Below are 22,941 nucleotides of genomic sequence, written 5' to 3' on the forward strand. Positions count from 1 at the left end.
AAAGTTTTGGTTGTTCTCAGTCCCCAGTAAGTGGGGATGAGGCTGACAGTCATGGAATGGCCGCTTCTGATAGGGTAGGTGTATTAGTCTGTTCTCATGCTGCTAATAAAGACAAACCCCAGACTGGGCAATTTATAAAGGAAAGAGGTTTAGTGGACTCACAGTTCCAATGGCTGAGGAGGCCTCACAATCATGGCGGAGGATGAAGGAGGAGCAAAGGGACGTCTTACATGCTGGCAGGCAAGAGAGAAATGAGCACCAAGCAAAAGGGGAAGCCAAAACCATCAGATCTCATGAGACTTATTCACTCTCATGCGAACAGCATGGGAAAGACCTGCCCCCATGATTCAATTGCCTCCCCTCCGGGTCCCTCCCATGACACGTGGGAATTGTGGGAGCTACAATTCAAGATGAGATTTGGGTTGCAGCACAGCCAAACTGTATCACCTGGGTTGTGGTTTCCCTGTCTGCTGGGGAGCCAGTAGTTCTCATGTACTGCAGGGCGCTTGCTCACGTGTGGCACAGTAACCAGGCCAGGTACAATTATACAGTGGGCAACATGTCTGTGTCAGATACTGCTAGTTGCTTATCTACTAGCAGATATTGAGGAAAAGAGGAATATCCGTTCCTCTTTTCCTCAATAAGACAAGTAAAAACACACAGTTGTACAGTGCTTGCTGTGTATTAGGGACTATTCTAAGTGCTTCACTCGTATTAACTCATTGAATCCTCATGAGAACCCTGTACTATTATCATAGTTTGCAGGTGGGAAAATCGAGGCACAGAGTAAGTTGGTAACTTGACCAAGTCACACAGTGACATAAAGAAGCAAGGTTCTAAGCCCAGACCATCTGGCTCCATGGGCTGTGCTTAGCCTCTGCACTATAGTGCCTGATTTTGTTTGCTTTGGTGATGTGTCTGGCTAAAACAGCTTCATTTCCTTGAAAGGAGGTAGACCCATTTGGTATCCCCCTTTTTGCCCATAGTTCATCTCTTTCTGCATGGAATGTGAGTGTGGTGCTAGAAGGAGGGCATCACTTTCTGTCGTGATCACTATTTTGCACCCATGAGTTGACAATTGGGAAGAAGAAAGCTGCATGGCTTGGCCTAAAGAAGGAAGGTGCCTGGGTCCCAGCCCCAGATTCCCTACTCCAGATTCCCTGTGAAATGAATAATAAAATCCCTCATTTTTAATGCTACTGTTTAGTAGAAGTTTCAGTTATATGAGGAAAAATACAGATCCTACTGATTGAACCTTTGCACATAGCTCACCCATAGCCCTCTCCTGTACCATTTTGAAAATGTCTTTAATTTGTCCCCCAGCTACCAAGGGCTTGCCCTGTGTTCCACTCCCTTGATGGAAGTTGTTCATTATCACATGCCTGCAATATGTCTGGGAACACAGTGTTGGGTAGTGCGAGAGCTTTTTTAAAAAAAGTATATGACATGGCCTCATCTCAAGAAGTCTGAAAAACATGAGTTAACCCAAAGGACTCATTTGTTCCAGTATGTTAATGGAAGATAGTGGCTTGATGTGGTTTTCCTAATATGGGATGTTACTAGATCTGAATTTGGGCCCAGTCTCCTTTCTCTTAAAGAAGAAACTTGACAAAAGAGAAGGCTGATGAGGGATAGGCAGGGTGATAAGCAAAAACCTGTCTAATAGGAAAGAAGGCCTCACATGGTATACCTCTCCAGACCAGCTGTCTATAACCTTCACAATCACCCACAATCACTTTCAGTGAGATTACATTTCCTAGAGATGGCCACTCGAGAGAGAAACAGATGAGCTTAGAACGTTTTGTCTCCCCCTCTCTTACTTAACCTATCTTGAGATGTGTCTAGTATCTTTTTCTCTCTCTTTTTTTTTTTTTTTTTTTTTTTAATTTGAGGCAGAGTCTCACTCTGTCGCCCAGGCTGGAGTGCAGTGGCAAAATCTTGGCTCACTGCAACCTCTACCTCCCGGGTTCAAGCGATTCTCCTGCCTCAGCCTCCCAAGTAGCTGGGATTCCAGGTATCCGCCACCACGCCTTGCTAATTTCTGTATTATTAGTAGGGATGGATTTTCACCATGCTGCCCAGGCTGATCTTGAACTCCTGACATCAGGTGATCTGCCTGCCTTGGCCTCCCAAAGTGCTGGGATTACAGGCATGAGCCACCACGCCCTGCAGAGATGTGCCTAGTTTCTAAAGTCACTCCCCTGTGACTAGGTAACTGAACACAGAACAATTTGACTACTACTGCCCACTCCTCTAGAGTCCCATTTAAAAGGCAACACCTGATAGCAGCCAGTGCTAATCGGTGATGGAAATGAAATGGGTTACTCCCTCGACTTCCACAACACTTACTGCCTGATTTGTTTCCACATGGATTCAACTGGGCACGCAATAAGACTTGCCTCTAAGCTTTCTGCACAATCTGAGGGAAAGATTTCAAGTGTGGTGCAGGTGTTAAATTCCAGTCATATTGTGTATTTTTACTAATGATTTCAAGAATTGGGGATCTTTTGGATACAATTTGGGTAGAGTCCTAAGGCCATCTACAGTAATAAAAGCAAAACCAATTAGTAGGTGGTTTAATTCATTTAGAGGCTATCTGCATGCTAGCAGTTTTCCTCTGCTAAATCCTGTTAAGATGCAGTGGGTTCTGCCAGGTGCGGTGGCTCACGCCTGTAATCCCAGCACTTTGGGAGGCCGAGGAGGGTGGATCATGAGGTCAGGAGATCGAGACCATCCTGGCTAACACGGTGAAACCCCGTCTCTACTAAAAATACAAAAAATTAGCCGGGCGCGGTGGCGGGTGCCTGTAGTCCCAGCTACTTGGGGGGCTGAGGCAGGAGGATGGCGTGAACCCGGGAGGCGGAGGTTGCAGTGAGCCGAGATCTCGCCACTGCACTCCAGCCTGGGTGAAAGAGCGAGACTCCATCTCAAAAAAAAAAAAAAAAAGCAGTGGGTTCTATTTTGTGCAGACGGAGTAGGCTGCCATGACAACTGTCTGTGAATATTATTTCAATATTAGTCATACATTTCCAGCGTCTGCCTCTGGGCTCAGCGTTCTTCTAAAGCCTGGATACAAATTTATTCTTAATGGACCTCTCCTGGACGTGTTTACAAAAAGAACAAAAACAAAACACTTTCAACTGGCTGACTTTTTTTTTCTTTCAGAAGAGAAATTTGAATGAATTCACACAACTGAAAATTGATTGTGAATCTTATTGTCATTTTTTCTTTTAAAAAGGTGATTTTGATGTGAACTTATATTGTGCTGGATTATAGATTTTACTGAATAGATGCACTACACCAGGATTTGGAAAGTTCCCCTGTAGGCATGTAGTCCTTACAGTAAAATTATTATTTTTTTCTTCTAACAGTATCAGAAAGAATCTTGTAGTTGCCTGTGGCAGAAGATCCAACCCAAACTGAGCAAAACCAGTTTCAAACGAATCTGGTTTGAAACTTCCAAAGGTAAGATTTGATCCAGAGACTTAGGATGGAGGGCTCCGGCTCCATTTCCCTGCCTTTTGGTTGGCCTTTCCCCACGTATCAATTTCACCCCCTGGACTGGCTCTTCTCATGGTGAAAGCCTTGCTCAGTGCACTACACTAGGGGGAGATGAGTGAGTCTGTCCCAGCACTCTCTCCAGGTACCCCGAGATTCACTCATAATATCTTTCTTTAGCTATACGCCCACCCCAAACACTCCTTTTTGCCAGGAGAAGAGGATATGCTGTCTTAGGCCTGAATTATGTGCTTGTTCCTGAAAAGTTGCTGTTGCTTGGGGAGTGGGCTCGGATAATTGGCTTAAGTCAACCAGGGCCCGCGCTTAGAGTTGGGGGCTGCGTCAGTCCCATGCAAATCACATGGCTAAAAACAGGAAGCGGGGGTGATTTCGAAAAGGAAAATTGTGATTCTATTACAAGGAAGTTAGGGGACTATTTGCTAGCCACCTGGTTAGGGAACAGAATGCTGGCCTAATGATAATAATAATAGCTAACAGTTATTGAATACTATGAGCCAGGCGCCAAGCTGCTTTACAGTTGTATTGGTTAGAGAATGTGTTTGGTTGCCTGAAATAAGGTAAATAGAACAGTAGGGGCTTAACACAGAGCGCTTGGTTTTCGTCCCACATGATACGAAGCCAGGAGATATACAGTGTCACATTGTCATCCAGGTCTCAAGCTCGTCCCTACATCCTGCATCATGGTTTTGCTATTCTCAGTGTGAGGCTTTCTTCCTAGTGTGCATGAGATGGCTGCTCCTCCTCCAGGCATTGTGTCCTGGTTCCAGGCAGAATAGGGGGAAGGACAAAAGAGAAGAGGTTTGTGCCAGCTGAGTCTTTTCCTTTTTATCAGGAAAATAGCTTTTCTGGAAGCCTCAGCCCATAGATTTCTGCTTGTATCTCAAGGGCTAGAACTGTGTCACATGACTACCCATAGTTGCAAGGGAGCCTAGCAAATCAAGTTTTGTTGCCCGAACACTGCCACCTAGAACAAAACGGGGGTTTTATTAGTAAGGAACAGAGGGAGAATGGACAGTAATGATCAGTGGCTGCTACAATGTGTGTTAACCCATTCATTCGTTACATCAACCCAGTGTGATTGGTGCTATCTGTAGCCTCGTTTTATAGTTGAAGCAATAGGCACAGAGAGGTTATGTAATTTGCCCAAGCTCACACAGAGCTGTTAAGTGGTTGAGCAAGAACTTGAACCCAAGCAAGCTGACTCTAGAATCTAATTCTATTATGTTCCTAGACACATCCTGACCCACTGGCCAGACCACATTTCTTCTCTAGGATGTATATCCACTCGGGAAATGCAGGCCTCTCCTGGAAGTGGTAGCTAATACTTGTTTAGCACTTTATAGTTTACAAAGAGATTGCCACTTAAATTATTCTCTTTATATATTCTTCTTTTTTTTTTTTTTTTTTTTTTGAGACAGAGTCTCACTCTGTTGCCCAGGCTGGAGTGCAGTGGCACGATCTCAGCTCACTGCAACCTCCACCTCCCAGGTTCAAGTGATTCTCGTGCCTCAGCCTCCGGAGTAGCTGGGACTATAGGCGCATACCACCATGCCTGGCTAATTTTTGTATTTTTAGTAGAGACGGGGCTTTACCATGTTGTCCAGGCTGGTCTCGAACTTCAGACCTCAAGTGATCCACCTGCCTTGGCCTCCCAAAGAGCTGGGATTACAGGTGTGAGCTACAGCGCCCGGCCTATTCTCATTTTTAAAATGAGGAAACCGAGGTTTAGAGGAGTTATGTAAGTTGCCTAAGATCCCCAGGTTGAAAGTGGCAGAGCTGATATTTCCTCAAAATTATAAAAACTTACTCCTGTTTCCCTTTCTTAATCTTCCTGTTCTTCTCTGCACAGAGGAGTTCATTTCTAGTTTTTTTAAATGACAGTATTTCACTCTAGGCCCTATATTAACTTCATAACCTTCTCACGAAAACCAATCCAGAGAAATCTTGGCTCTCTCGCCTACTTGTTTTCACATAGGCCACCAGGAGGAATGTGGCACATCAGTGGGAACTGTGACAGAAGTAAGTAATGGAGGCCTGGAAAGGGAGGTGGTTTTTCTCTCACATCATATAAAATCCAGAGCTTCCGTCAGAAAATGAAAGTGTTAGTTACGAATAGCTCTTATTGACCTGTTAAAGAGTTATTAAACATATAGACATTGCTTCTCATTAGTTACATCAGATTAATTTGTTACTTTTCTTTAAAACTATTTCATAAATTGAACTTGTCACTGAGTAAGAATTGACAGCCCACTTCACTGGGATAAATTAGAGAAGTTTCACTACATTACTGACATGTCAGCTTGCTTATGATTATTATTTCTCTCGTTCTTTCCAAGTCTTTGAAATCTTTAGCTTTTGGCATAGCTTTATTTACATATCACAACATTCTTTTGTTTTGGTCTTACTACTGAGTAAACCATAAAAATTAATTGTAGAATTAATACATTTTAGGGAGACATGAGAGTTCAATCAAATACATTTAAGAAATACATTGGTTCAGTTCAGAAAGGCAGGACAACTCGAAGCAAGGGGGAGGAGGAGCGTGGCTTCCGGGTTATAGGTAGATTGAAAAATGTTCTAGTTGACAATTGGTTGAGTTTATCCAAAGACCTGGGATCAGTAGAAAGGAGATGTCTGGGTTAAGGGACTGTGGAGACCAAAGTTCTTATTGTGCAGATAGATGAAGCCTTCAGGTAGCAGGCTTCAGAGAGGACAGATTGTAAATGTTTCTTATCCGTCCTAAGGTCTGTGTTTATATTAATGCTGGAGAGGTATAATGAGGCATGTTGGACCTCTGCTTCTCATCATGGCCTGAACCAGTCTTTCAGGTTAAATTTTAAAGTGCCCTGGCCTAGGAAGAAGTCCATTCCAATGGTTGGGCGGGGATTAAAATTTTTCTTTTGGTTTACACTCCAAAAGCTATGAATGAGGCCAGGTGTGGTGGCTCACGCCTGTAATTCCAGTGCTTTGGGAGCCCAAGAATTTGAGACCAGCCTGGGCAAGATGGTGAAACCCCATCTCTGTAAAAAATAAAAAATTAGCCGAGTGTGGTGGCGGGCACCTGTAGTCCCAGCTACTTGGGAGGTTGAGTGAGGAGGATGACTTGAGCCCGGGAGGTGGAGGCTACAGTGAGCTATGATCGCGCCACTGCACTCCAGCCTGGGCGCGATCATAGCTCGCTCTCGACAGAGTGAGACCCTGTCTCAAACAAATAAAAATAAATAAATAAAAAGAGTACTGTGTTATAGAGCAGTGCCCCTCAAAGTATGCTTCACTGTCACCTGGGAGCTTATTAGAAATGCAGCTTCACAGCCCCACCCCAGACCTACTAAATCAGATTGGGATTCAGCAGTGATTGGGCCCAGGAATCTGTGTTTTGACAAGATCCCTAGGTGACTTGTAAGTGCATTAAAGTTTGAGAAGTGCTGTTTTAGAGTTTTACGCAAATGAGTTGTAAGACTGACAGATTGTGCACCCTTTAAATTTTGGTGAAAATAAGAGCTTCGGCTTTAGTAAATTAGACCTATATTGAATCCTGGATTCTCCTTTGAAAGTCTCCCAATCCTAGTCTCCAGTTAGCTACTCCGGGTCACGAGTCTTAGCTCAACTGTATGCTTGACTCCATCCCCCATCAACACCTTCACCTAATTAATCCACATTCAACCTTCCACTGTCAGGTCAAAGATGACTTCCTCAGAGAAGTCTTTGCTCGACTCCCCACCTCACTCTCATAAAATGAATACTTGTCCTTTGCAATTTCACATTTATGATTATTTGATTCATGTTTACTTCTCCTACTAGCCTATAAGCTTTAGGAGGGAAGAGACCTTACCAGTTTTGCTAACTGGTATATCCCCAGGGTGTAGAACAGTACCCGGCACATAATAGATGCTCAACAAATATTTATTTAATGAATATATGAATGAAACGAAGCCAGGAATAAGTGCACAAAAGAAAATGCTCTGAAAATTTTTTCCAAAGTCTTCTCCGTAAACTCTTAGGCATCTGTGGCAGTAATAGTGAGGGTTTTGAAAAGAAAGCCCTGGATATTTTCTAGGACTTGTTTTTTTGTTTTTTTGTTTTTTTTTGGCGGGGGGCAGGCATGGAACAGAGTCTTACTCTGTCACCCAGGCTGGAGTGCAGTGGCACTGTCTCAGCTCACTGCAACCTCCACCTCCCGAGTTCAAGTGATTTTCCTGCCTCAGCCTCCTGAGTAGCTGGGATTACAGGTGCCCGCCACCATGCCCAGCTAATTTTTGTTTTTAGTAGAGACAGGGTTTCACCATGTTGGCCAGGCTGGTCTTGAACTTCTGACCTCAGGTGATCTACCCGCCTTGGCCTCCCAAAGTGCTGGGATTACAGGCATGAGCCACCGTGCCTGGCCCAGGCCTTGTTTTATCAACATTCCTCCAAGAAACAAACTTTTCTTTGTTTACCATGTTCATGAACACAAAAATAGTTGATAGGGAGGCAATGGTGACAAAAAGAAAGCTGGAATCTGCCTTTCAATAAGCAAGAAATAGTCCTCTCATCCAGGTCATGTCGTCCACATTCCATTGGCAGGTATTGTCATATCTGCATCCTACATTGTGAGGTCACCAAGGCAACCTATTAATCATTCTAGAATCTACCTCTTGAAGATTACAAATGAGACTGGGAAACCCTCTTCAATAAGACCTGTGTGATGATAGATTGTGTCCTGAGCCTGCAGGTCAGGCTGAAAGAGTCAACAACCAGCAAAGTGAAGATCTAGGAGTCTGTTCCCCTTGAACCTGTGTGGACCTGATCAAACCTCGAGGGAAAGGTAAGAGCACTTAGTGGACCAGGTGAATTGAGTGTGATCCGGGTAGGCATGGGACAATGATCGAAAGTTAACCTGTGGCCTCTGTCTGTTTAGTTGTTTAGCCCAACTCTTGTGGTCTTTATGTTTTATGTATGAAGTTTGTTAAATGCTTTAATATATATATATAGGGTGGAATTGGGTCACCTTGATGTACTGGTCACTGAGTCACAGGACTGTGACTTTGGGGAGGCCACCTAACTTCTCTGGGCGTGGTTTCCTCTCCTATAAAATGAAGATGTCTGAGGACCTTTCTAGACAAGTCCAAAGGATCACAGTATCTTACCACATTTCAGGCTCACCTGTTACAGAGCTCTGGGCAGAGAACCTCATGATGGTCTTGCAAGGTGACTCCATTCTCTGTCTAGATCAGTTTTGCCCAATTCCCAGTGCTTTAACATGAGAGGGAGTTGCATCAGTGTGTAGTCTTTGTTTTACTTTTGTTCTTGGAATGGCAGATTGTAGCTCCTGTAGAAGGAAAAGAAGAAGAAATAAGGAATTAGCATTGCTCTACATTGACTCATGCTAGATGTCAATCTGAGATACATGTAAAACGTAAGCACATACAAGATAAAGAAACAGATTGTGGCAATATTTAAAAATATCCTAGCTTTCTAAATTAGAAGCAGTTCTGATAAGCCTATTTGGAATTCATGCAAAACATCCATAACTCTGACAGTCTGAATTGTACATGGCAAAGGTAAATTGCTTCTAGGCAGTAATTCTAGGTGCAGGTTTAGATGGACTATATGGTAATCAAGTCTCCATTGCTTTACAGATAGCCCTCACTCCTTGGCCTCTTACTTTCCAGATTGCTTCTTTGTTAGCCTCCCTGTTGGCTCCTTCCTCTTTTCGTTCTCTTTAATGTCTCTATTCCCCAGTGTTTTGCTTTTGCCTCTATAGCCTTACTCTATAAGCTCTCCCTGGCTATTTTATCTTCTCTAATCACTTTAGCTATTGTCAGCAACCTGATGACCTATTTAATCTGACTCTCTGGTCCTGATTTATTTCCTGAGCTCCAAACCCAGGCTTCTACTGCCTGTGGGATATTTCAACAGTGAGGTCTCACAAGTACTGAAATTTAGCACACTGCTGACTGAACTCACGATTTTTCTCCACCATAAACTCGCTTGTCCCCCTTCATGTCTGACTCTTGTACCCTTTAATACCCTATTGCAATGAATATCATCATCTCTTAGACTGTAAATTATAAGAAGGCAGAAACCATGTCTATCTTGTCCACCCCTTGTAACCACAGCACCTAGCATAGTGCCTGGCACATGGTAGACACCCAGTAAATATTGTCAAGTGAATGATGAATCTATTTATTCTTCCAAACTAAAAACCCTGGAATCCTCCTCGATGTCTCTGTCTCCCTCACTCTCCATGCCCAGTCTGAGACCTGTGGGATTTGTTACATAAAACCCTTTTACATTTGGCTCCTTCTTCCCCTTCATCCCCGCTGCCATGACTTTAATTCAGCCCTTACCATCTATCTCCTGGATTATTGCAGGAGCCTCCTCATTGGTCTTCCTGTTACCTGCTTTTCCCCATTCATCACCATCTGATCCCCAGAGTGATCTTGCAGCTTGAATCTAATCAGCTTACCCTCAGGCTCCCCTTGACTTAAACAGAGTTTGCAATCTGGCAGCTTTAAGCGGAATCCACGCAGTCTGTACGGCATTTTGAGAAAATGAGAATGACTGTATTTTGTTGATTCTAAGATGCATTTTTTTTTCACATTTTAGCAGCTCTGATATTGGGATGTGTCTTGAAATGGACAGTGACATAGTTTGATCAGTGGTGTTCTCTCTTATTGGTACATAAAACAGCAGTGTACCCTGTAATCAGTGGCTTCATAAATTTGCTGAAAAATACTCATGCTAACATTTAAAAATAAGGAGATCATACATAAAACTATCTTCAGCTTCTCTTGGAAAATTGCATCAGGCAACACTGGGCTGCGATTTCTGGATAGCAGCCGAAGATGGAGCTACCAGTAAGTAGCAGCTACCTCATTTAGACAAAAACTCGCTACAGTGTCTCATGGTTTCTGCCCAGGCTGCTTTAGTCATTTGTATTATCTGCCCCAGCCCATTAAGCATTTGAAAGGACAATCCCTGACTGATAAGTTGAAGTCCAGATTCTTTGTTGTGATTTTTAAGAACACAGGTGGCACCAACCTACCTCCCCCAGGTTAATGCTCCCAACCTTTGCTGTGTACTCTGTGTATCCCCCAATCTCGAATATAACAGACTCCCATGTTCCCTGGAATGTCTTTCTCCATCTTTTATGCCCTACGAAACATTTCCTGGTGTTCCCAGGTCGAGCTCATTTCTTTCTGGACTCCAGTAGTAAGTACGTGGGCGTATCTCTGCAAAAACCGCAGTTACTTTTGCACTAACCTAAAGTACAGTTCTGTGATTTATTTTTTATTTTTATTTTTTTGAGACGGAGTTTTTCTCTTGTTGCCCAGGCTGGAGTGTAATGGCGCAACCTTGGCTCACCGCAACCTCCGCCTCCCGGGTTCAAGGGATTCTCCTGCCTTAGCCTCCCAAGTAGCTGGGATTACAGGTGCCTGCCACCACGCCTGGCTAATTTTTTGTATTTTTAGTAGAGACACGTTTTCACCGTTTTGGTCAGGCTGCTCTTGAACTCCTGACCTCAGGTGATCCACCCGCCTCGGCCTCCCAAAGTGCTGAGATGGCAGGCGTGAGCCACCGCGCCCAGCCAGTTCTGTGAATTTTAACACATGGATAGATTAGCATAACCACCATCATCATCAGGATATAGAACATGCCCCCCAAAACTCCCTCCTGCTAGCCCTTTGTAGTCACTCCCCTCCCTTACCCATAAACCCCTGGTAACCACTGATCAGTTCCCTGTCACTATAGTTTTGTCTTTTTGAGAATGCGATATAACTGTCTGTATCCCTTTCAGCCTGGCCTCTTCCACTCAGCATAATGCCTTTGAGACCCATCCAGGTTGTGTGTATCAGCTTCATTTGTTTTTATTGCTAAGTAGCATTTCATTGTATGGATGTCCCACAGTTTGTGGGACACTCACTGAAGGACATTTAAGCTGTTTTCAATGTTTGACCGTATGAACCTGCATACACGTTTTTGCATGAATAGAAAATTTTATTTCTCTAGAATCGCTACCCAGGAGTAGGATTGCTGTCATATGGTAAGTATATGTTCAACTTTATAAGAAAGTACCAAACTCTTTTTCAGAGTGACTGTACCACTTTGCATTCCTGCCAGCAAAGTGTTAGAGTTCGAGTTGCTCCACATTCTAGCCAGCACTGGATATTGTATTAAAAAAAAAATTTTAGCTGGGCACAGTGGCTCACGCCTATAATACAAATACTTTGGGAGGCTGAGGCAGGTGGATACCTAGAGACCAGTCTGAACAACGTGGCAAAATCCACTCCCTACAAAAAATACAAAAATTAGCCGGGCATGATGGCATGTACCTGTGATCCCAACTACTTGGGAGGCTGAGGTGGAAGGATAGCTTGAGCCCAGAAAGTTGAAGTTGCAGTGAGCTGTGATTGTGTCACTGTGCTCCAGCCTGGTGACAGAGACCCTGTCTCAACCCCCCCACCCAAATTTAGCCATATTCATAGACATATAGTGGTATCTCATGGTTTTAATTTTAATTTCTGCTTCCTTGAATCTGTCCTGGAGGAACTGGAGGGAACAAAAGGTAAACTCACTGTCAGTTCAGTGGTACTTCAAACTCTGATCTGTTTCCTTCATCTGCCGTCTGTTATTTACTTTTCAGAGTCCTCATGTTACTTGTTTATTGCTGTGGGACAGATTACCAAACAATCTAGTGGCTTAAAACAACACATGTTTATGATCTTACAGTTTCTGTGGGGCAGAAACCCAGGCGTGGCTTACTTGGGCCCTCTACGTCAGCATCTGTCGTGAGCTGCTGCACACAATGTGTTGACTGGGCTGCTGTCATCTGAAGGTTTGACTGGGGAGGGATCCACTTCCAAGCCCATATGGTTGTTGACAAGAGTCAGTTCCTCATGGTCTGTTTGACTGAGGGCCTTAGTTCCTTGCTGGCTTTTGGCTAGAGACTTCCCCCAGTCCTTTGCCACTTGGGCTTCTCCCACATGGCAGCTTACTTCATTGAAAGCACAAAAGCTGTGAAGATAATACGGTCTGCTAGCAAGACAGAAAATCACAATCTTTTATAACCTAGTCATAGAAGTGACATCCCAATACCATTGCCATGCTCAATTGATTAGAAGCAAGTTTCTGGGTCCAGCCTGTGCTGAAGAGAAGGGATGAACACAATGGTGTGAATTGACCAGGAGGAAGGGATCATTGGGGGCAGCTTAGAGTCTGTCTGCCACAGTCCTCAAATAGCTGTTTCATGGATTCTGTCCAGGTTTTATAGCTTTGTCCCATGGGAGAGAAAGAGTAGAGTGGGTAAAATGTCCTTTTTCCATCTTACCCAGACCAGAACCTTCTGTGAAGCTTTTTGATTTGATTTATGAACATTCAGGGTTAACTTAAGGAATTTCTTTAAACTCAAGCCATCGAGGACCAAGCTAGGGTTAGATTAAGCAGTGGTCCGAATTAAAATTCTGATATCTATTAATCTATTTATTAAATCACAACCAAGGAAAGCTCAACTTTTGTATCTAAGATGGAGCCTTTCGAAAGCTGAATTTCCACACCTTAAAACGTGATGGCTGTTTTAGCCTGTCATTGTGGCTGATCACCAGGTGACCCCAATAGAAACATCTGGCAAGCAGTGACCTTTATGAATTTCTTCCATCTGATAGTGACTCATAACCCACTTTTAATTTCTTTTAATGACTTCCTAATGACTTGCCAGATCTGGCCTCTCTTTTCTCCTAGTTAATGTGATTTTTCAGTACCCAGAATTCACCCTTGAAAATATGCTTGATCCTTTCTCTATTTAAGTGAAAAATTACTTGGTATTCCTTTCTTCTCTTCACAAGGGAGCAGGATCTTTAAATTAGAGTCCTTTGATTTTTTTTTTCTTTTGAGACAAGGTCTTCCTCTGTTGCCTAGGCTGGAGTATAGTGGCTCTATCATGGCTTACTGCAGCCTTGATCTTGCAGGCTCAAGTGATCCTCCTGCCTCAGCCTCCCAAGTAGCTGTGAGAACAGGCATGTCCCACCATACCCAGCTAATTTTTTTTTTTTTTTTTTAGTAGAGAGGTCTTGCTATGTTGCCCAGGCTGGTCTCCAGCTCATCAGCTCAAGCAATCCTCCTTGCTCAGCCTCCCAAAGTGCTGGGATTACAGGTATGAGCCACTGCCCCCAGCCTTTTTGAACTTTTTTGATCATGGACCCCTCACATTAAGTTTTGTGAGAATGGACCAAGCATATTTATTTATTTACAGCTAATACTGCTGAACTCATTTATTGTGTACATGATCAAATATACATGGAAATAGAAAAGTTAACAAGAATAAGAAAATAGATAAAAATATGAGTTCTGATGTTTTGCTTTCTGCTCTCCAGCAGATCTCTGTGCATCTGCTGTGGGGAAGCTACCCCAGTTTTGGAGACTACAAGGGGTTAGGAAGTGGTGATTGGGTGTGACTGCTTGCCAGTGGCCCCAGCATCAGGAGGCTAGCTCAGAGTCAGAAGAGCTGGGAGGCCAGCCCTGTCTGAGTTTCCCCCCTTTGGTGCTACGGGGCTTCGAGGTATCAGGAGCCACAAGCAGACACCTTAAGTACCCACCACCAAATAGATCTGCACATGCCACTGTTTTCTTAGTCTCCTCTCCAGTCCAGCTGCTTCGCCTCAATTCTAGCATACTCCTCAGGGTATGTCATGATCAATAATGGGAGCTGCCCATTAGAACTACTTTGCCTTGGCAGAAATTGGAACTGTGGCCAGCTCCAGGAAGCTTGTGAAATAGGAGAGGCTTGCCTACAATGCCCTCTCTCCCTTGAGAGGTAGCCAGGCTTCTCCATTCCCCTCTGTCTTTCCATAGTTTGCTATTGCCATGGACTAACTAAATGTCCTGGGTTGGGATCCCTCAGAAGCGGAGCCTGAGATAAACATTTGAGAGCAAGTTTATTTGGAAGGCAGGAGCAAAGAAAGTACAGCAGTGGGGAAGTGAGAAAGGAAGGGAAGGCAATCAAGTGAGATTAAGTCCAGCCTGAAGAGGTGGAGAGGGCAGCCATTTTTCAATCTTAACATCCGGGCACCTTTCTCTATGTAATTGCAGCATTATCATTAGGAAAGAAGTTCATTTTGATTTCTAGTTCCCCTCTCCCATTTCACACCCTAGTTAAGTACTGTAGAATATGCATAGCTATGAGAACCCCCTCTTCCCACCTCTTTTCCTCTGGCTGATGCCTGGTCAGTCATCAGGTCTTGGCCCGTGCATCACTTCTAGGAAGACTTCCGTCATCCCTCTTTCTGAGATAGGGCTGTTTCTCTGCGCCCCTGGAGTGTCTCGTACCTGTTTTATTAGATATTTTGTCATACCGTATTGCTTTCATTTATTCATGTAATAGATATTTATTATGTGCCTGGCACTGTTTTAAGTACCTGGTATGTATATTTCAATATCCAATCATGTGCATTTTTTTTTCTCTGCCATTTGTGTCTCTGTCCCTCAGTAGCACCTGCTACATAGGAGGTGCTTGCCACATAGGAGGTTTAAAACTGTTAACATCACTCTGCCCATCATTTTTTCTTTTTTCAGGCTGGGAGAACACATCCCTGGTCAGCTGTAGGAAAGCCAGAGAGCATTTGAGAAGAGGCCGAAGCTTGAATTTTGCAAACACACAAGGTGCTGACTGAGGCAGTAGAGTGTAATGATTATAATAAGCGGGGTTCTAGAGCCAAAGTGCCCGGGTTCAACTCCCAGTTCCACCCCTCATTTGCTGTTTGACTTTAGGCCACAATTCCTAATGGGTGAAGAGGGATCATAATAGTATATACCTCAGAGGATGGTGTGTGGATTAAATAAGATTAACATATGTAAAATTTAAAAGTACCTAGAACGTGGTCAGTGCTCAATGGATATTATCATTATTGTGATTTATTCACTTACATCAGTGTTGGTTCATTTAACAGTTGGAGGCTGACCATAAGACCCCTTTGGTGCTCACAGTAACATTTCAGTGTTCTTTCTACAATGGAAAAATACAATGAAGTTATTCATTCAAAGCAAATTCTGAGTTTTCAACAAATCACATAAAGGGCACAGCCAATCCAATTCGTGGTCCAGGGGCTGGCCATTAAAATAACAACCTAAATCATGAGTTTTTTCCCTGCTTTCCTTTCTTTCTGTGGTTAAACAAATATTTGGTGAGTACCTCTTTTGCATTCAGTAATGAGTAGGTTTAAAACTGAGGATGTGGCCAGTCGCAGTGGCTCACACCTGTAATCCCAGCACTTTGGGAGGCCAAGGCGGATCACCTGAGGCCAGGAGTTTGACACTAGTGAGGCCAACATGGTGAAACCTCGTCTGTACTAAAAATACAAAAATTAGCTGGGTGTGGTGGTGTACACCTGTAATCCCAGCTCCTCGGGAGGCTGAGGCAGGAGAATCGCTTAAGCCTGGCAGGCAGAGGTTGCAGTGAGCCCAGAATGCACCACCACACAGCCTGGGTGACAGAGTGAGACTCTGCCTCAAAAATAAGAAAACACACACAAAACTGGGGATGCCAAGAGGAATGAAATAGATCCTTTCCCTTTAGGATTTCACATGTAAAAGGGCAAATTACAGCACACTTTGAGCAGCTCTATAATTGGACGCACACGTGGCTTTGAGAGCCAGAAGACAGAGTGACTAATTCCCCTTTGGTGATTCAGGAAAGGCTTCACACAGAGGAGGTGACATTGGAACAACTGTATCTAGACATAGCCATAATTTAATGGCTGAGGATTGAATAGGCATTTGGTTGGGAGAGCCAGCTGTAGAGCTACATTGTCCACTATTTTTTTGGAGCCTGAGTAATTATGCTATCAGTTACAATTTGTGTAGCAGCCTCATCAGGTCCTACTCTTGGCATCCCCACCATGGAAACCTGAGTGGTCGTATTGCCTCATAATGAGGCCCTCTGGTGATGTTAATATACTAATAGGACAGAAGCTCAGAGCCACTTCGCCAGTTATTTTTCAAGTAACTCCATCCGATTAAATGGCAAACTAGGTAACCACTTTACTAGATCTCCCGTGGCTCTCAATTGCAGAAAGGAATCGAGCTAAAGAGCAGCTTGGGTGGGGTTATGAAATGTTTATGGCTGGAGTCCTGTAAATTTTAGCTGGCAAAGCCTAAGACCAGTAAGCTTGAAAACACGTATGCTGTGTCACCAGCTAGGAAGAGTTTGCCAGGGAAACTGCTGGCAGCGCGGCCACTATCAGTATAAGACTCTGTGAACAAGACCACCACTACATTGCCTCGAACATAGCAGAAGTGTGGCTGCTGGCATCCATTACTGCCATGGGCACTTTGAATTTTCAAGTATGTCTTTCTCCTCCCCCAAACTCAGCAACATTACAGGCCAACTTTCCTTTCCCTTTCTGCTGATGAAGGGAGGTAATTCTCCCTTCACAGGTAGGTTCTCCAATAAGGAGCTACTGAACAGCTGGTGGAGTATAAATGTCTTATGACCCAGTGGCTGCTCCCTTAAACCCACACCTTTCTAGAACCAAGGAAGAATGTTTAGTTTTTCCACTTCTCTTAATTGTACCAGGTTAATGTAACGTTTTCTAAAAATTATCCTCAGTTTACCTAAAGAGTGCTTTTCTGCTCTTATTTACTGAAATTCTCTTTTCTATTTTGTATTGATGGCAGATTATGCACACAATAGCGTGGTCCTGCCCATGCGGAGCCTGGTCCCTTTGGAAGCAGTCACGTGGCCGCTGACTTTGCAGCCCATTACTTGAGTGCATCTCCAGGCCAGGAACAGAGCAGGGTTGGGGCAGAGAGCTGTGCTCACGGCCAGTGCATTGTCTCCCAGATTCGTGGCTCTGGGCTTGCCTTCCCGGCTGAAAGGCAAAGCAGCCTGGCCCTGTTCCAGTTATTTCTTTGTGTATATATCTTTGTTTATTTATTTAAGCAAGAGCTCTCTCTGCAGAGTGGGGTGTGTGTGTGTGTGTGTGTGTGTGTTTGTGTGGGGTGCTTCAGAGAGGGCTGAAATTGTACCTCTTTTCTTTCAGCCCTCTGCATTTCCCCAGAGAGAAGGTTTTTTTCTCGTCTTCATTTCCTTTGAAACACCTGGGGTGAGGAAAAACCTCTACATTGGCCAAGCAGAAGAAACAGGTAATATGTTTGTTTATTCTTAGGCATTTGGGGCAAGCAGAAGTCTACATCATAAACATATATCGTGTGGCAATGGAACAGGGAATGTGTACTCCTTGGAGTATATCTTGCTGCTTTGCAATTTCTCGGAATGATTGTTCTCAAAAATGCTGGTTGTAAATCAGTTGCCATCAGTTGAAGAAGATGTACAGATGACTTGGCAGTCTGAAGGATTGTGGCCTATTTCAAATGAACTTGATATTTGGAAAATCTCCACAGTCACTTGGATTGAGAGCCAGAAAATGAGGGAAGGGGTCCTTTGAGAAACCCTTCTAGGTCCCCTCAGGGAGTATTCTCCAAACTCCACTGCACACCTTCATATTTAGAAATCTTCCTTTAGTTCCCTTGGCGTCTTGTCGTCTTAGAGGTTTCTAGCTATCTGTAAGAATGGAACCAGAATTCCTTACAGTGTTCAAAATTCTCTTTAGTGATTTAGTTCGTATGTGAACTGATCAGATTGGATCCTGAAACCAAGGCATAGCCTTTTAGTGGGCAGACATTTTTGTTCTTTAATGATTAAACAGAGCGAGTCTTCAGTTCTGCCACTAATCAGCTACGCCAGGGAGTATGTTATTTGAGTTTCAGTTTTTTTCATCTGTAACATGGTGATGACGATACTACCTTGAAAGTTTGCTGTGACAGTGAACTGAAATAATAGAAATATAAAGCACCCGCTATGCTGGGTAAATAGTAGTCCCTTAATAAATAGTAGTGATTTTAGCTACTATTATGATTACTGGTATAGCATTCTTTCCGATCTTAGACCTCTCAAGGGAAAAGAGCCCATTGCTTTGCGAATCTTAAATTATCCCAGAACCTGTAGGTACCCAAAGGGTTTAGTCTTTGGGAAGCCCCAGACAAAGCATTCTGAAGAAAGAGACTTGAACAAACACAGTGGGTTCCCACCCATGCATGGCCCCTCCTAACTCATCAGCTAAGAACAGTTGGTCTTTGTTCAAGCTAGTTTTTTCCCACCACTCAGTCCTCAGTACAAGTCAGTAAGACATGCATTATTATCACTGTTTTCTTATGAGGAAACTGAGGTACAGGGGAATTAATGATTAAGAATTCAAACTCCTGTTGTCTGACTTCTAAACCCAAGGCTCCACTGGGCCAGCATTAGGCAGTTAGGAACAATAGTTCTTGAGATGCTTTACTTCAAAAGGGCCCCTTGCTAGGCTCTTTGGGAAATAGTGGTCAGCTCTTTCTGAGAAATTCACAATGTATGTTCATATATTAAAGGCTCTGAGAAGTCCTGCAGTAAAGAAACCTGTCCAGCTCTACATCCCCTGAACTTATTATGTAATGGTGAGACCTTTATTTTGGCCTTAGTCCTAGAATAGTAAACCACATAGAACTATTCTTCCACAAACACACTTTGGAAAACCTGGCACCAGGCCACGCTTTTTCCTGATTACAATCATGTCTGATATACCAGCAGACACTTTCAAACACCTTCTGGTGGTCAGTATAGTTTCCTCCCTTTTCTTATCCTCTCATGTGGCGAGACCCAGGAAGAACCACCAGCTTGGTCTTACAGACCTCCCCTTACTCATTTAAGACCCCAGACATAAGTAATTGCTCCACTGTTCTACTGGAAAGGTAGTGATGGAAGGGAACTCTCTGGCACGGGCTGCCAGGGACTCCTCTGCCTCACCCTATGCCTCTTCATTATATTTAGGCCACAGACATCAGGCTATAAAACCTCTGTGGCAATGAATACCAAGCAGAATGCAATAGGGTGAGCCTGATGAGGCATCTGTTCCTCATGCTAGCACAATCTACGGGGGAAGAATTATACCTGCCTGCTTCACTCCCACTGTGGTGGTCGGGGGTGGGGGTAGAGGGTGTTGGTATCAGTTGAATGACTATGGATTCCAGGTTTTCAGGACTAGAGCTAAAGCCAATTTCTTGGTAAAGCCAACATTTCTAGGAAAAGCTGAATTCTAGCATAGGAAACTACGAAACTGACATCTAGAATGCCAGAGAGGGTCGTGTCAGGGTGGCTGAGCCAAGGTGTGGAGGCTGGATAGAGATGAGCTTAGAAATCAAACCACCTTAAGAATGAACAAGAACAACTCGGGGAGGCTGGGCTAGTGGTTGGAGGGTGCTTGGTGGCGAACGTTAGTTTGTCCCCACGGCCTGTCTTTTGTACTTTCCTTGTATTTTCAGCATTGGAAGTGAAAGATTAGCATGAAAAAAATGGAAAATTATCAGTTCCACCCAGTCACCCCCAACACACACACAGTAAAAACCTTTTAGCGGAAGGCTTTCCTTTTGCAAATTATAAGTGAGTGCCAATGATGAGTCATTATTTCGTGTTTACTCTTTAAAACCATCCTTGGTATATATTAGAAGGGACAGCAGCAATGGGCAAGTTTCAAGCTGTTTTTTTGCCAAGATCCACCCAGGGGCTCGTGTTACACACTAGGACATTCTTGGGCGTTTGTGAACCCTGTGGAAGCCCCCCACCTCTTTGAGCCTGAGAACCCTTTTCAGGCCTCAGGGAATCACTTCTTCAGGGACTTCTTCAATGCACTTAAATGCTAACAGAGGGTGGGAAATGGAAGCAGCTTAGATTTTACCAAGTCATGGAAAATCCCCAATCATTTTTATCAGCTTTATGTCAGAGATGTCCTCAAAGGCTCACGCACTGCTTACAAACTCACTTCCCTCTCTCCTGGAAGTCTAGGTGGGGCAGTACATGGGAGGGGTAAGTGGCATCTTGCTTTAACCAGCTCATATTCTGGTGAGAATGAAAAAGAACTGACTTTTTTTGTAACCTATTACCTGAGAGAAAAACAGTTAAAAATAAACTGATAATAATTATTTAATAATGTAAAAATTATTATAGCCAATTTTTTCTAATGGATAATCAAAAAATTCTAGAACAATCATCATGTCTTTCCATCATGATTTTAAAACTTTCTTTAAAAATTATGTATAAGTACTACCCCTTTCTGATTTAATAAAATGCTTTTGTATAATTGAATAGCACCTACCTGTGCACAAAATGATGGATTAATAATGACTTTTAGCAACTAAATTTTTAAAGAACTCTGGCCTAGGAATATTGATTCCTTTGTTCATTCATTCATTCATTTAGCATTATCCAGCATCTGCAATGTGAAAGGCACCATGTAGGTGCCAGAGATTCAAGGGCTACTTTGGAAGTTGCCCGTGGGGCTAATAGTCTAACAGAAATATACTCAAGTTTGATGCTTTTTAGTTCTTACTGAATCTTTTATATGCAATTGTGTTTGTTGTGGATTAACTGAGGGGTGACTGAAAACCAAATGCCTCTGGAGAGATATTGAGACAGTGTTTTTTTTTTTTTCTGGAAAAAGAAAATCGAAATTGAAATATATCAATCAGTCCAATCAGTGTTTATGGCCTACTAAATGCTCAATTCTTTTTTTTCCCTGTTTTCTTTTTTAAATTAAAAAACATACCTTTTTTTTTTTTTTTTTTTTAAAGTCAGGATTTCACTCTGTCACCCAGGCTGGAGTGCAGTGGTGTGATCACGGCTCGCTGCATCCTTGACCTCCCAGCCTCAGGTGATCCTCCCACCTCATCCTCCTGAGGAGCTGGGACTACAGATGTGCACCACCACGCCTGGCTAATTTTTTGTATTTTTTGGTATAGATGGGGTCTCCCTATGTTGCCCAGGCTGGTCTCAAACTCCTGGGCTCAAAGGATCCATCTGCCTCAGCCTCCCAAAGTGCTAGGATTATGAATGAGAGCCACTGTGCCCAGCCCCAATTCTTATGTCTTCATAAAAAGGGGTGGAAAAAATAGCATGAGGATGGAGCGAAGCCCAAGCGAGATTTGGATACTGTTGGAAAATAGTGTTTCTTCAACTGAAATATGGGGATTCCTTGCATCAAAGTTCCCGGCATGGTGCACTTTAAATGTGTATTCCAAGGCACTGGACTTTTGAATCTGAGTATTGTTAGTAAAGCCTGGGAATCTGCATCCCCCCACCCCCAATAAGTCTTGTGAGCACTCGAGTTGGAGAGCACTGATCTAGGCACCTGGAGAATGTCACCAGGACTAGATGAATTCCTAGATGAACAGTGCCCCAATTTCAAAAATGAGAAAAGAATATATGCTAGAAGCCACAGACTCGTTGGCTTGATATGACCTCTGGAAAAATTCAGCTTGAAATAGACAGAGCCAAAGCATTTCTAGGAAAATGTGATCATCACTATGCAGCACCGTGGGTTTGCTAAAATACCGTCTCTATTACAGATTGTCAAACTTTGTTGTGTATTAGAATCTGGAAAACTGAAAAAAATCTTGATGCCTCATCCTCCACCCGGTACCAATTATGTCAAATTATCTGGGGGTGGGACTTGGGCATCAGTATTTTTTAAACCCCAAGAGATTCTGACTTAATGAGGTGCAGGCTGAGTACTGGGAGTCTGAAAAGCTCCCCAGGTGACACTCATATGCAACGAAGTATGACAAGCACAGGTCTATATGACATGGGACAAGTTGCTTAACTTCCTTGCACTTTGTGTAAATACTAGGTAATTTTAAAGGTCTCTCTCACCTTTAAACTTCTATGATTTTGTATTAAAAATGTTGCCAAATTGATTTCCTTCCTTTCTTCCTCCCCTGCCCTTCCTTTCTTTTCTCCTCCTCCTTCCCTCTCTCTTCTTTTGCTGGAATAAGCTGGAATGTCAAAGTATCAAAATATATACATATCATCATTTTATTAAAATATTTAGTAAAATTCTCCAGGATGTCTCACAGATAAATGAGAGTTATGATAGGCGAGTTTACCAGCTAACTGAACAGATGTGCTCAGCGAGTATGAAGGTAACGGATCTGTGGTGAACCTGGAGGATGGTTTGGAGTGGGATGCCACAGGGCTCATCCTGCCCTTGGATCTGAACTTGTTAATGTTCTTTAGCCATGATGTATATAAGGAAGACACGAAAGAAATGCCTATCAAATTTGGAAATAGAGCCAAGCACGGTGGCTCATGCCTGTCATCCCAGCACTTTGGGAGGCTGAGGTGGGCACGTTACTTGAGGCCAGGAGTTTGAGACCAACTTGGGCAACATGGTGAGACCCCATGTCTATAAAAAAGTACAAAAATTAGCTGGGCTTGGTGGCGCATGCCTGTAGTTCCAGCTGCTCAGGAGGCTGAGGTAGGAGAATCACTTGAGCCCGGGAGGTGGAGGCTGCAGTGAGTCATGGTTGCGCCACTGCACTCCAGCCTGGGTGACAGAGCAAGACCTTGTCTCAAAAAAAAAT

The 22,941-nt window shown here is 43.5% G+C and overlaps 1 protein-coding gene and 1 long non-coding RNA gene across 3 annotated transcripts in view; one reads left to right on the forward strand and one right to left on the reverse strand.

Annotated features, from left to right (window-relative positions):
* PPEF1 (protein phosphatase with EF-hand domain 1) overlaps positions 1-22,941 on the forward strand; it is a 153,396-nt gene that overhangs the window by 7,688 nt on the left and 122,767 nt on the right. The window contains exons 2-5 of one of the 2 annotated variants that reach the window (XM_055376684.2): positions 3,372-3,465; positions 8,083-8,323; positions 15,070-15,156; positions 17,535-17,637. The gene's annotated coding sequence lies outside the window, so the exon portion shown is untranslated. The remainder of the gene's footprint in view (positions 1-3,371; positions 3,466-8,082; positions 8,324-15,069; positions 15,157-17,534; positions 17,638-22,941) is intronic. The other variant, XM_031005700.3, reaches the window with a different exon arrangement.
* LOC115932038 (uncharacterized) lies at positions 5,867-9,911 on the reverse strand. The gene is made up of 3 exons (XR_004068416.2): positions 9,849-9,911; positions 8,662-8,827; positions 5,867-6,129 (listed from the first exon to the last, which is right to left on the reverse strand). It is a non-coding gene; the product is annotated as an uncharacterized lncRNA (long non-coding RNA).

This window comes from Gorilla gorilla, chromosome X (assembly GCF_029281585.2).
Source record: "Gorilla gorilla gorilla isolate KB3781 chromosome X, NHGRI_mGorGor1-v2.1_pri, whole genome shotgun sequence".
Lineage (NCBI taxonomy): Eukaryota > Metazoa > Chordata > Mammalia > Primates > Hominidae > Gorilla > Gorilla gorilla.